Below are 12,253 nucleotides of genomic sequence, written 5' to 3' on the forward strand. Positions count from 1 at the left end.
CTCGAGGTTAGCTCAAAGCTAACTGGTGCTTGCTTCAGGACAGAGACTTTTGCTAGGAGTAGCCACTCAGATCCATTTTAAAAGTTCAGATTTTGCAATAGGAATCCAGAGAAAAAGCAGTCCGATATACTCTGGGTTGATATTGTGCTGTGCAGACTGGCAGGTATTGACCGAGCTGAAGCTGGCTGGTGGCCGAGTTAAAGGTGAAGACCGCTAGCAGTGGCTAACTGACTACTAGCTAGTTAGCTGGCTAGCTGCTGATGGGGGTTCCGGTTCTAAAGTATAAAAATAGCAGATCCGTACCACATTGGGTGAGAGGGGTTGCAGGAGAGTATATTCAGTCTGTAAATGGAAAGTGAGATTAAAATGTATACGAAATATATACAAAACAAAACGAGGAAAACTATATTTACAAGACAAAACACACGTCCAATTGCTACTGCTTCATCTTGGAATGATGAAAGGCAACCAAATATCATCATTTAAAGAATAGGACTAAATCAAATCAAACTTTATTTAAAGTGCATTTAAAGTTTGAATTTAATTTAGTCGTATTCTTTAACTTAGAATTTGGATTGAGATGGAGACGTGAATCCAACATATCAATTATTAATTTGTAAACAAACTGGAATTAAAGCCAGACTAAGTCTGGCACTATCCAAGCAGATAGTGCTCCTTCAAATGTTGATATTCGGTTGCCTTGACAACCAAAAACAATTCAATATCCATTTTGTCTACAAATGAATAATTGAAATGTTGGATTCACATCTCTGTCGCAACTAAAAATATAAGGTAGCCCTTTCCTGCAGTCAAATTACCTAGTTGCCTCATGGGATTTCATGAATAAATACGATTTTTTAAATGCCGAAAATCTGGTGTTTCTACAGTATGTCAGAGGGTTTTGTTATACTTCAGTCTTCTGTGATGTATAAAAAGTGTAATAATGTGATGCAAAATACATTTCAACTCTATATCTGACATGGTACAGGTGTCTTCTTTTTTTGTAAACCCATAACCATGTGTGTGAGGTCTGTACTTTTGTTTCAGAGTAGATTTGTTTAAGACTACCAAGAACTCTGTGCGACCCTGATTTAGCCACTGCAGTAAAAGGTTAGAACAAAATCAAACTGGATTTGATCCTATTCTTTAGATTCTTTAGACTTAGATTTTTGAAGACACCATTTTAAATCAACCAAAGCTTGAAACTCCAGGCCTATGTGTTGTCTATTTTGTTATATAGCAAATGTTATATATTTTTCTTATTGTCAATGACGGCCAGTGGGTTAACTGCCTTGTTCAGGGGCAGAACAACAGATTTGTACCTTGTCAGCTCAGGGATTTGAACTTGCAACCTTTCAGTTACTAGTCCAACACTCTAACCACTAGGCTAACCTGCCGCCTCATTGGTAATACATGACTTATAAAGTATTGTTACATTTAATTTGCTCTGTTAAACATACCCTTCAGAATGATTTTGATAGCAGTGAATCTATTTAGCTATTAAGATGTGTCTTAATAACCCTTCTCATAATAGCACATTGGTAATACTCCGTGGTAAATATTGAAGTTAAGCAGGGCTGGCCTTAGTTAAAATGGGAGACCATATGGATAGATCAACTCTCCAGTAGGAGCTGCTGCTCAGCTTGTTTTTCTTCTGATAGTGGATATAAATGTAAAGATCTGATATAGTTTCAAAGGCAACGAATTCAACATATTGTATACAAGGCGTGTTTGTCCGTGTTGAAAATTGGTAAACAATGATGACATAATCATGTCGTAAAGAAATGTTACCTTCAAAACAACAGTTGACTTTTTGCAAATCCAATGTATTTTCCTTGTAGATCCCACATCACAATACGTTGACAAATTGCGTTTGTTGAAACAATGTTGATTCAAACAGTGTGTGCCCAGTGAGATGTTGCCAGTTGATGAGGAAAATGCATCCAGAAATGAATAAGAAAAATGAGGCCCCCGGCGCTGAGTTGACCTTTTCGAATTTCTGGTCATGGTTTTGTGCTTTCCTTGTCCGCCTCTTTGTTTACAGAGTGATTTAGAGTGATTGGAGAATCCATTGAACAGCAGGGGATCTGGGACCGAGGCTGTTGCTTTTAGGATGAGTTTAATGGGCCCTCGAGAGCTCCTGGTAGGGATGGAAGGTTTGGAGCAAGAGGTGGGCGGTGACTCCCCCCCCCCCCCCCCATTTCTCCTCTTTCGTCTCACTCATCTCTCACTCTAAACCAAGGCCCAGAAGTTAGCTTTCGTTGGGAGTAGCAGTATTATCCCCCTGTGACCTCACTTCCATATTGGCAGCACTGTCTCAAGAGTAGTCAAGTTGCCCAACCCAATAGGAAAGTGACAGAATGTTTTCAATAGCAGCATGGGACACTGAGGTCAGATATGCTTGATTGGAGCTCTTTCCTCCAATCCCAACCTTTTGAGGGTTTGGCAATGACCAGCGACAGATCATGCCATTGGGTGATATAGGTCTCTTTTTTAGGTGGGCGCCATGTTTCACAGCCTTCTCTGCCAATCTTGCGATAGAGTATTTAGTTTGACTGTTTGTGTACGGTAAGACTTTCACGAGCAGATCACAGACATTACCAATGTTATTCAAAACCCAACACACTTATCATTAGTATCACAAGTCTGTGAAAGCTGTTTAAGTTGGCAGTTTTAGGCTATTTTTCATAGTGTTTCATTTACATCACACGGGTGGGAAAGAGGGAGAGAGCTTCGAAAATTGTGGCGGAGCTGCAACACTATTTGGTCAGAGTTGTGTGTTATAATTTTGTTTCAAGATATATTTTTCATACATTCATCTTTTCAATACATTCTCTCTAAACACACTATCATCACATATGTGGCTTGTAGAGACTCAGTTGAAAGGATTTGAATGTATTACGTGAGCCTGTGAATTTAGTACTGTGGGTCAGTATACCAGTACTTTAGATGTTGTTTTGTGAGGCATTATACGAATCTTGGAAGAATGTCTTTTTTTAGTCTGCAACGGGGTGAGGCTCCGATTGCGAGATGAGCACCAACAGACTACACAAACTATCAACACCACACTGCCTAGCATCACATCATCGAAAATTCATATGTTACCACCTCCATCATTCCTCCATGTTACCACCTCCATATGTTACCACCTCCATAACCAGAACTAGCCTGGTTATTAAACCAGACTGAAATCTCTGCTCATCATTGTTCCACTTGTTGAGTGCAACATTCAGTTTGTTTTAACCAGACTACTCCAGAGCTTGTCTTCTGAAAAACAGCATCGAAGAAAAAACGGGCTAATCAGATGAAGGCATCGTCTAGGACATACTGTCATCTGTGGACTGAGCGTTCATCACGTGGTCAGGGTCCTGAGCGTGGGTTTTCTCTCTACTCCGATCCACCCGTCTACTTCACTTGGTGAAATTCCCAAGAGCACTGGCAGAGCAAGTGAAATTCCTCCTTTCTCGGACATCTGCTTCAGTTTTCCTTGGCAAATGAGAGCTGGCTGGACATTCCACCATTGTTTTTTCTTTGTTCAGCTCTTCAGAGAGAAAATAAAGATATTACAGACACTGTCTACCCGGCTAATAGCTGCCTGAGTAAAATAACCCAACCCCACCTCCTCCCCATCTTAAGGAAACAGCACAGTCAAACACATTTGAGTTTTATTAAAAGATTAAAATCTTTCGACAATTACTGATATAGTCATTATAAACTTTCTACTTGCTTCATATCATTCTAACAATAACATTCTTAGTCTGGCAAATAAAAAAGTAGGAAGACAAAAAAAAACTAGTTGGATGGAAGCTCAAGAGTACCGCCTTCGTTAAACATCTTAAAATCTGTTGTTACAGAAACGCACCACCCCTGCCTGCTGTTACTAAAACACGGCGTTCTTCCCCGTCTGTTATTCCAATCGCAGCCAAACTATTAAAACAATCACATTGAGGCAATCATTTCTCAATTTGTCACAGCGAGGCTGAGGTTTGTTCAGACCCTTGCTTCGTCGGGGCAACACAGTACAGTAAAGCAACACTGCTGCTGTGAGAGACACTGGCTGAGCTGGAGGAACATCCTCTAACTCATACAGTAGGGGCAAAGACAGGGAGGTTTACTGAAGTGAGATGAATTCTGTCTATTGTGTGTGCGCTTGCGTGTGTGTGTATTTGAGTGCCTGTTCCATATCAATATACTGTATGTGAGGAGATGACTGCATGGATTCCATTGGTCAAAGGAATTCCTTCGGTTATTTTCTGAATGCTGATTGGAAAGTAGTATTTCAGTAAAAAGTCATACTTCAACTGGAATATTCAATGAAACTGTAATACTGGTGTTTTAGGTGTTGCATGAAATTATGGCAGCAATAAGGAGCTCAAGGACTTACTGGTGCTGTGAGGTGACCTGCGTTTCACCTTGGAACAGAAGCCAATGTGCACGTTCGTTTGATAGCAATACTCCGACTCACCCACATTCCAGCTCACAAAAATCCAGCTTCACCTCAATTAGTGGGGAATCTGGTGGCCGCAGCCATCATTACTCTGGTATTAGAGTCCAGCAGCACCCCATAGACCGGCCCAAGACAGCACCCTGCAGCAATTTGTCCGTAATGAGACAAGACCATATTGTATGCCTGGAGCATGGGGCTTACCAATCAAATGGACTATTAGTAGTGGGTAACCCAATATGGAAGAGCACAGTTCATACTGAGGAGGATAGTGTACATAGTGTGTGTGTGTGTGTGTGTCCTCCAGCTGAATGCCCATTCAGCTCGATTATAAACCCATCTCAGCAAACTGTCTTTATTTTTCTTGTAAAAATCTATCCCCTGAAAAATTAATACATACTGTAAATTTAACAGGTTTGTTTGTATGACACCTAACACACTACGGAAAGCCAGCCACGAGTGTCTATCTAACTGTGATGTACATCTGTGTAAAGATAGAGGATTTCCTGACCACCTCCACCATCTTTTGACCTCTGCCAGTCTTCTCTACTACAGCTTGCAGCCTATGGAAAAGTCTCCCTCCTCTCCTCTTCGTGATCGTCTGCCGTTATGATGTGCATCTGCCAGAAGGAAGGCTGGTTATAGGCCCTGCCGGAGCAGTATACTTTACGCTGTGAGAACCTACAGCTGCCCAGACACCAGGTTAACGCTGGAGGATGTGATTTAAATATAAATCCTGTGTTTCGGCCAGCGCCTCATCTCTCTCTCTCTCGCCCCCATCGCTCTCGCTTTCTCCATCTCGGCCCCTCTCTCTCTCCCTCCATCTCCCACATTATCTCTCTCCCTCCCTCCCTCCCTCCCTCCCTCCCTCCCTCCCTCCCTCCATCTCTCTCCCTCCCTCCCTCCATCTCTCTCCCTCCCTCCCTCCCTCCCTCCCTCCATCTCTCTCCCTCCCTCCCTCCATCTCTCTCCCTCCCTCCCTCCATCTCTCTCCCTCCCTCCATCTCTCTCCCTCCCTCCATCTCTCTCTCTCCCTCCCTCCATCTCTCTCCCTCCCTCCATCTCTCTCCCTCCCTCCTCTTTTGATATTTCTGACTCCCAACCAATCTTACCTCTAACTTCCCAGCCCTCATCTTTTTTTACTTGGCCCGGTGGCCATTGTAAATTCTCAAGGACCCAAGTCTGCCGGCTCTTGTCTTGGCTACCTTCATGAAAGAGAGGGAGAATAAGCTGTCCCAGATCACAGATCACATAAAGCCGTCCTTTGGCTTTTCTTAAAATGCACGTCGACCCCCCTTTTTTTTTACAGGCTCCCCTCTCGTCTTACACGCTGACCTGTGGACTCGGAGAGGGAAGCAGGGGATGACATTAGGCCTAATGATGCCCCTCTGTCCCAGTAAAACGAACAGGGCTTAATAGAGACAGAGCACATAATAAACTCACATAGAGTTCCATGTACAGAACACAGCCACCCGAGAGGGTCAAAGGGTTTCAGACTATGAGGGTGTTGTGAAATTCACCAAGGTAATGGGTTTTCCGGTTCATTCCATTATTATCACCTAGAATCGATCTCTGGGATTATTGCTCTGTTTGCCTGTTCAAGTATTGATGATGTAACATTTTCTAACCAATTGGGGGATATTTTCTAAAGTAGAATAAGTCAGATTAGACAGATGAGAAATAGTTTCTTTCTAGCTTTGTTGGTTACATTCAGTTGTTAAGGACGAGTGTTACTTACCAACTTCTCACAGCCATTTCCTCTAATGGAGGAGAATTGGAGATTTGCGCATTTCCACTAGCCTGATGGGGGGACTATAGCTTCACTTAAGGACCACCTCCACTCCACAGCAATAAATCTTCGGGAGGGAAGTGTGTCTTAGCACGTCCAGCACAGGAAAGGGAGAATTAGAACAAGTAATTAAAACGTATTGACAACATATGTGCTCCACCCCTCTCTGCTGCTCTCTGAGTGTGAGTGAAGGTGTTTTACTCCTAATTACAGACAGACTGCCTCCTGGCTAATTATACTCCAACCGCAAACACACGCGCGCGCAAAGACACGTGCATGCATGCGTAAGTACTCACAGACATGCGCAAAAACACACGTTATTAGCCCACAATGTATTTCAAGGACAATTTCTCTGTTCATGTTTACCTTCAGCAGCCTTCAGCATGTAGTTTATTTTTCCTCCCGTACTCCAGCCCTTCCCTATCCCCTGCGCAGCCTTTTATCTGTCTGCTACTCCTCTTTATGCGTCAACACAACTATTCAGATATTTATCGACATTTACTCTACCGCACTCGTTCAGTGAGGGTCATCGTTTATCGTAATAAGCTATGGCTGCTCTACTAATCCAGGTATAGATCTATGCATTTTATGACAAATGTGCACGCACGTTCGTGCGATGGACAGCTGGGCTGGAAAATAAATCATCAAAAGATTAGCAGACTGCTCTGCCCACAAGAGAGAGTAACCACACGCGTGAGCAAGACCGTGTGTAGGAAGCATGTTTTGAAGCACATGCCAAGTTTGGTGAAGTTTGCTGAAGAGAATGGGCACTGCTGCCATATGCACCCACACATTCAACTGATTTTGAAACATTTTAGCTTTCAAGAGAAGTAGTAAGCCTTGCTGGAGTGGGTAACAGGTGCGCTATCTTGCCTTATTAGCTGGGTGCTCTGCCATGTATGACAATGACGACAAAATGAAATCCCAAGTTGAAGAACATTGGGAAATGTAAAATGTAATCCAAAATGTATTTTTTTAAATATATTTTTAAAGATGTCACCTGATAATTGCAATTGCCCACACCTGCATAGTAGTATTCAAAACATTAGTTGAGACAATTGTTACAATACACAGTGCATTCGGAAAGTATTCAGACCTCTCGCCATTTCCACATTTTGTTACTTTACAGCCTTATTCTAAAATTGATTCAATTGTTTTTTTTTACCTCATCATTCTACCCATACTACCCCATAATTACAAAGCAAAAACAGCTTTTAAGAGTTTTTTAACAAATGTATGACATTTTTAAAACTGAAATATCACATTTACATGAGTATTCAGACCCTTTACTCAGTACTTTGTTGAAGCACCTTTGGCAGCGATATGAGTATTCAGACCCTTTACTCAGTACTTTGTTGAAGCACCTTTGGCAGCGATATGAGTATTCAGACCCTTTACTCAGTACTTTGTTGAAGCACCTTTGGCAGCGATATGAGTATTCAGACCCTTTACTCAGTACTTTGTTGAAGCACCTTTGGCAGTGATTACAGCCCTGAGTTTTCTTGGGTATACACACGTTGTGCTTTGTCGAGCTGAGAAGTGTTTCAAAAGAAACACACAAGTTGCGCTTTTGTCGCATATAGTTCATTAGAAAGCACAGTGGTTATCACAGAATCACACTGACATGCCTGAAGATTGCATTGTAAGGATGACTTTCTCCATACTTTGGCTCAAACCTGGACTACCAGAATGCAGAGTTGTTTTGGATATCCCACAGGAGCACATCTCCCATGATGTGTGTCACTTTCCATCAACATAGTCCTTTCTCATCCACTCTGTGCACTTTGGGTTTTCAAATCCCCAAACAGACCATCCACCTTTTGTGAAGGAGCAGGAGAGGAGTCTGCAGCTGCAGTCACACCCTCGGCAAGGTGTCTGGACTCTGGGGTTGAGGTCTGTACTTCAGTGCATGTCAAACAGAGAGACAACAGACTCAAACCAGTGAGCCATATTCGCCCTCCTTGACACAACTGAATTGTCATCACCCCAAAGAGGCACGAGGGAAACTAGGGCTGGGCAAAATATATTGAATTAATTCAAATTCATGTTTTAGCGCATATGTTCCAAATGCGCATATGTTCCAAATGCCTGTATTGCAAAAGTCAAGTATTATTGAATTGTTTTCGTTTTTTATGAGTGTTTTGTCTTTTTGGTCTCGTCTCCTTCGCTCCTTCTGTGCTATGTGCACTGTGTACCTAACCTCTCGCACACAGACACCAAGCCCCTCCCCCAGCCACTTACCAAGCCCCTCCTTCTGCCACTTCATCCCCGACAACAAGCAGTTTCAACTCTCTATTTGCATCCGAGGTTTGGTCTAACATCTTCGGTCATATGGACACCGAAACACATTGAGACATTATTATACTGTAATGGAGGAGAACTTCATCTTTATAACGATAAACTTTTCATGTCTCAACTCCCAAAATGTAGAGCAGAGCATGCTAAGACGGCGGTATCATGCTTTCTATTCATGTTACCTGATGAAATTGCTGTACAATATGATCCTGTTGCCATCTGAAGCACATTCATAAATTCATAAATCAGCACTGCATGATTTCTGCTCTCCCTGTGCTATGCCGTGCCTTGATTGTAATTACTGTTGACGATATCTGGAAATGTGCATGTACACCCTGACCCATCTACTGTTGCTAGCCCCAATTCTGACTTGTGCTCTGATATCTGCTTCACTGATTTCTGCTCTCGGTAAACGCCTGGGTTTTCTGCACGTTAACACTAGAGGCCTAAAAGGGATCAATTATTACCTAAAATGGATCAATTGAAAGTTTGGGTTCACAGCTTCAATCCAGATGTGTTGGTCATTACTGAGACGTGATTAAGAAAGAGTGTTCTGAATACTGATGTTAACCTTTCTGGTTATAACCTTTTTCGGCAAGACAGATCTTCCAAAGGTGGTGGAGTGGCAATCTTTACGAAGGACCACCTTCAGTGCTTGGTTGTCTCCATCAAGTCTGTCCCCAAACAATTTGATTTGCTGGTTTTAAGCATTAAACTTTCAAATAGCTCTTTATTGACTGTTGCTGGGTGCTATCGTCCTCCATCAGCACCGGCCTGTACCCTACCTGCCCTAAGCTCTCTCCTGGCCCCTTACACTAAGTCTGAATTTGTCCTGCTAGGTGACCTAAACTTGGACGTGCTTAAACCACCTGACCAAGTCCTAAAGCAATGGGACTCCCTAAATCTTTCTCAGATTATCACCAATCCCACAAGGTAAGACTCCAAACACCCAGAAAAGGCTATTGTCCTCGATGTTACCCTCACAAATAATCCTGATAGGTATCAGTCTGGTGTTTTCTGTAATGACCTTAGTGATCGCTGTTATAAAGCCTGTGTTCGTAATGGCTGCTCAGTGAAACGACCTGTCCTGATTTGTCATAGACCCTTGCAAAAAAACTTTACTGAGCAAGCTGTTTAAAGACACCTGGACCTTCTTTTTTGATATTTTCAGTGGTATGTTAACAAACACACCCCCCAATAAAGAAAATACATTAAAAAAAGGTTCAGCCTCTGGTTCGACCGTAATCTTGCAGAGTTACTCCACCTCAAGAATCGCATTTGGCAAAAGGCTCGGCACACACATACTCAGGCTGACTGGTTATCGTTCAGGCAAATGAGAAATAAGTGCACTCAGGCTATCGGAAGGCCAAAGTTAGTTACTTTAAGGAGCAGTTCTCTCTCTGTGGGTCTAACCCCAATAAGTTCTGGAAAACGGTCAAAGACCTGGAGAATAAACCCTCCTCCTCACAGCTGCCCATGTCCCTTAATGTTGATGATGTGGTTGATACTGACAAGAAGCACATGGCTGAGCTCTTTAATCACCACTTCATTAAGTCAGGATTCCTATTTGACTCAGCCATGCTTCCTTGCTCGTCCAACATTTCCTCGTCTCCCACCCCTTCTAATGTGACTATCTCCGATGCTTCTCCCTCTTTTTCTCCTTCCCCGCTGCAAAGTTTCTCCCTGCAGGCACTCACTGAGTCTGAGGTGCTAAAGGAGCTCCTTAAACTTGACCCCAAAAAAACATCTGGGTTAGATGGTTTAGACCCTTTCTTCTTTATTAAAGTTGCTGCCCCTATCACTACCAAGCCTATCTCCAACTTTTTTAACCGGTCTCTCCTTTCTGGGGAGGTTTCCATTGCTTGGAAGGCAGCCACAGTTCATCCTTTTTTAAAAGGGGGAGATCAAACTCATCCTAACTGTTATAGGCCTATTTCTATTTTGCCCTGTTTATCAAAAGTGTTAGGAAAACTTGTCAATGATCAACTGACTGGCTTTCTTGATGTCTATAGTATTCTCTCGGGTATGCAATCTGGTTTCCGCTCAGGTAATGGCTGTGTCACTGCAACCTATCTCAGATAGTGGGGAGTGAGGCCTAAGAGGGTTTTTATAAATACGCATCAACCAGTGTGTCTTGCGACAGGTATACAGAGATGACCAGTTTACAGAGGAGTATAGAGTGCAGTGATGTGTCCTCTAAGGAGAATTGAGAGAGAACGCTTACCTGCCAATGTATAAATTATGTCTCCGTAATTTAGCATGGGTAGGATGGTCTTCTGAATCAGGGATAGTTTGACAGCTGTGGTGAAAGAGGAGCGATTATGATAGAGGAAACCAAGTCTAGATTTAACTTTAGCCTGCAGCTTTGATATGTGCTGAGAGAAGGACAGTGTACCATCTAGCCAAAGTACCAAAGCTCTAAACCCTCAGAGGTAACAATAACACCTGTGGGAAGAGGGGCATTCTTTTTACCAAACCACATGACCTTTGTTTTGGATTTGTTCTGAACAAGGTTAACTGACTTGCCTAGTTAAATAAGGGTTAAATAAATAAACACAAAGCAATGACACTACAAGCTTGGCACACCTGTATTTGGGGAGTTTCTCCCATTTTTCTCTGGAGATCCTATCAAGAATCTCTTTGTACTTTGCTCCGTTCATCTTTTCCTCGATCCTAACTAGTCTCCCCGCCCTGCCACTGAAAAATCTCCCCACAGCATGAAACTGCCACCCCCATGCTTCACCGTGAGTATGGTGCCAGGTTTCCTACAGACGTGACGCTTAGCATTCAGGCAAAATAATTACATCTTGGTTTCATCAGACCAGAGAATCTTGAATCTCATAGTCTGAGAGTCGTTAGGTGCCTTTTGGCAAACTCCAAGAGGGCTGTCATGTGCTTTTTACTGAGGAGTGGCGTCCGTCTGGCCACTCAACCATAAAGGCGTGATTTGTGGAGTTCTGCAGAGATGGTTGTCCTTCTGGAAGGTTCTCACATGTCCACAGAGGAACTCTGGAGCTCTGTCAGAATGACCATCGGGTTCTCCCTGACCAAGGCCCTTCACCCACGATTGATCAGTTTGGCCGGGCGGTCCGTTCTAAGAAGAGACTTGGTGGTTCCAAACCTCTTCTATTTAAGAATGATGGAGGCCACTGTGTTCTTGGGGACCTTCAATCCTGCTTCCTCAGAACTGTGCTTCGACACAATCATGTCTAAGAGCTCTACTGACAATACCTTCAACCTCATAGCCTGGTTTTTGCTCTGATATGCACTGTCAACTGTGGGATCTTATATAGATAGTTTTGTGCCTTTCCAAATCATGTCAAAGCAATTTAATTTACCACATGTGGACTCCAATGAAGTTGTAGAAACATGTCAAGAATGATACATGGAAACAGGATGCACCTGAGATCAATTTCGAGTCTCATAGCAAAGGGTATGAATACTTATGTAAATAAGGTATTTACGTTTTTTATTTGTTATAAATTTGCAAAAATTTCTAAAACCTGTTTTCACCTCATCATTATGGGGTATTGGTGTAGATTGAGGATTTTTAAAATTATTTAATCAAATCAAATTTATAAAGCCCTTCTTACATAAGCTGATATCTCAAAGTGCTGTACAGAAACCCAGCCAAAAACCCCAAACAGCAAGCAATGCAGGTGTAGAAGCATGGTGGCTAGGAAACACTTCCTAGAAAGGCCAGAACCTAGGAAGAAACCTAGAGA

This window comes from Oncorhynchus mykiss, chromosome 20 (genome assembly GCF_013265735.2).
Source record: "Oncorhynchus mykiss isolate Arlee chromosome 20, USDA_OmykA_1.1, whole genome shotgun sequence".
NCBI lineage: Eukaryota > Metazoa > Chordata > Actinopteri > Salmoniformes > Salmonidae > Oncorhynchus > Oncorhynchus mykiss.